A 3,440-nucleotide genomic window follows, 5' to 3' on the forward strand; every position below is an offset into this window, starting at 1 on the left:
AGGCAATCTAGCTTGCTTAGCTCGGTGGCAAAAATCACACTTTATTATTATCAAATTTTACAAAAGGAAATTGATTATGCATATGTCTTAAAATAGTATGGAATGGATGTCGCATCCTAAAATTCCATAGATCAAAAGATAAAGTGCTAGATTTGTCCAAAGAATTTATAAGTGAAGTTTGTCCTTTTGCAGTTTTTCTTATTTGTTGAGGATGTAAATGTTGTTATATGCCTTAGCATGACCAATTATTCTCAAGGTAGTCATATCTTATATAAAACAAGAATCCTGATAAAAAATAAGCTTTCATTATGAAGTACAAGCAAACTTATGTTTGGATATCAAGTTGTATTTAAGTATAGAAATGTGCAGAACATTGTAAAGAGTTAGTGATTTGGATAATTGCACAATTCATGAATGTTTAGCCAAGATAGAGAAGTTATTAGGGAGCTTAATGATGATTGGTTTAATGTATTTGTAGCTAATATAATTCATCACACTATTTGTAATATGGTCAGTAATACCACTATCAAGAATTCATGATTGATAATCAAGAATAGTACCTGTTATATTTGAAGTCTTATCTTTGTTAAGTTCATGGCTGGCGTGGTTTATGATGTGCTAATGGTTGATGCTAAAATGTGAATTGCTTCTTTCTGAGTCATTGTCATTTGCTTTTGTTCTTGACGGGAAGATTCATTGTCATCCTGTTGACCAATGAGAATGTTGTTGATAGAGCTATTCATTGTTGTTTTGGCCTTGAACTTAAAATTTGATGGGAACCCATGCTTAAAGTAGTAAGTTTCCACAGTATGTCCACTTTGCCACAGAAAGTGCAAATTTTGTTACTTATGGGGGGTGGAATCCAACCCTTCTTGGCCCTCTATTGTTGTAATCCATGTTGTCTCTCCCAAAGTTTTTAGTAGGTTGGCCTCTCCAACTGTGATTTGAATTTATGGAGTTGATAACACATTTTGTCTCTATGTAGCTCAGGTCTTCTTGTTGCCTTTCTTGTTGTAGAACAAGTGAGTAAACTTTGTTGAGAGGTGGTAGGGGCTTCATTAGGAGTATTTGTGTCCTAACAGTGTTGTATTGATCATTTAATGCCTTGAAAAAACATATTGCATACTCATTATTTCTATAATTCCTTATGTCTCTTGTTAAAGAATTGTTGCAGTTCCACCTCACATTGTAGATGCAAGTTGGGAAGGGTATAAGAGAGTCAATGTCCTCCTATAAGGTCTTTAAGTCAGTGAACAGATTTGAGATACTCTTATCACCTTGTTTCATAGAATGTATCTCCTGAAGTATATCTAAAGTTCTAAAATGGTCTCCTTTTGAGAACCTTTCTTTAAGATCTTGTCAAAGCTCTTGTGCATTTTCAATATAGACAATGCCTTAGGCAATTGGTTGGATTAAAGACCTTGTGATCCAAGAAATCACCATATTGTTGCATCTTTCCCAAGCATAAAAATTGGAATCTGTTTCTTGGGGTATATGTATGGTTCGATTAACAAATTTGAATTTGTCTTTGGATGATAGAGGCCTCCTCATGGCTCTACTCCATTAGTGGTAGTTTCTTCCATATAAAGGGTATGAAACCAAGGGTACGCCTGGATTCTCACCTAGATGTAGGTAGTATGGACTTTGTGAAATGTGTGAGTTGTGAGTTTATTGTTGTGTTGCTTTTGATTCTGCTTCCATTGCTTCTGTAAGATGTAAATGACAGGAAGAAAGGAAGGTGTAGAAAGAGAGGAAGGTGTTGGGGATGTTTGAAATATGTTATTATATGAAGTCCCATATTGCCTAGAATTAGAATAGAGTAGAATATCAATGTTATATATTGGACTCAAGTCCCTTGTTATAATGTGCACCAGATATAAGCACCAAATAGAAACACCCTATGGGCAGGTGGGCCCATGGGTGTGCTAGGATTTTTAATCCTTATTCTCTAATAATATATTGTTAGCCGCTCAACGCTCCCGGGGACGTAGGCATAATTGGCCGAACGCCGTTAACAAATTCTCTTGTTTCTTCTCTTCAATTTACTCTTATGTCCTTTATTTGATTGTTTGTGGCCAACGATGCGCAACGATCGCTTCCGCTGCACCAACAATTGGTATCAGAGCCAATTGGTAGTTGGCTCTTAACCCAGACGTCTGATAATGGCTAACGAGGGTGAAGGCGTGATGGCTAGACAAGGTGCATGAAAGGTAATTACAAAGATAGAGTAGATGAGTTTAAGGAGAAGGAAACATGACAAAATTGTGGTGTGGGTGATGTATGTGTTGATCCAAAACCCTATAAGTTCATGTATTGGGTTAGGATCAAGTTGAAGATATGGGTTCATGTATTGAATTTGACTCAGAGACAAGTGTTGACAATGTCTCTCTAGGTGTTGAGAGAATGTTCTCATTTGAGATGAGATGTGGAATATCCTAATGGTGTGTCTGAGACGTCATAGTGAAGGATGTTAATTGTTAGCAGATCCACAAAAGCACAAAGGCACTGACTGACTTTGATGTAAGGTGTAACATGGACATTGGCTTTGATGCAAGTTGTAACACAAGCATTGATAGAGATGCAGGGGTGTGACATGGGCATTGGCTTGGATGCAAAGATGTGATACAAACATTAGTTAGCATTGACACAAGATGTGTGCTATGGGTATACTCCTTATGGTGGAGTATGATAGTTCTTTTCCACTAGGATTGTCGAAGAAGACAATGGTGGTAGCGGTTGAGGCTTTCCAAGGAAGCTCCAAGGTTCAGTTTGACTGAGTATTGAAGAATGCGATTGTTGTGAACTTTTGTGTAGAGGTTCCAATATATTGAAAGACTTCCTAGTAATAGGTGGTTAGGTGGTATGTTCCATTTGATGGCGGTATGGGAAGCTGCACTATAAGTTTGGAGATTTAGGCTCTTGGTAACATCGTCAAGGATACTCATAAGATCTATGTTGTAGGGGAGCAGTTAAAGTGAATTAGACATTGAGCAAGTTGTAGTCATATATTCGCTAAGGTGAATATTCTTGTGTAGATTTCCTAAGGAGTGAGATAGTCGTCTATTTCAATCAAGGTGTAGATTGTTGGGGATGTTTGAAATATGTTATTATATGAAGTCCCACATTGGCTAGAATTAGAATAGAGTAGAATATCAATGTTATATATTGGACTCAAGTCCCTTGTTATAATGTGCATCATATATAAGCACCAAATAGAAACACTCATGGGCAGGTGGACCCATAGGTGTGCTAGGGTTTGCAATCCTTATTCTCTTATAATATCTTGGTAGTCGCTCAACGCTCCCGATGACGTAGGCGCAATTGGCCAAACTCTGTTAGCTCTTATGTCCTTTATTTGATTGCTTGTGGTCAACGCTGCGCAACGATCGCTTCCGCTGCACCAACAGAAGGTGTAGATCTTTTGTTGTGAATAAGAAACT

Source organism: Lupinus angustifolius, chromosome LG15, assembly GCF_001865875.1.
Source record: "Lupinus angustifolius cultivar Tanjil chromosome LG15, LupAngTanjil_v1.0, whole genome shotgun sequence".
Classification (NCBI taxonomy): Eukaryota; Viridiplantae; Streptophyta; class Magnoliopsida; order Fabales; family Fabaceae; genus Lupinus; species Lupinus angustifolius.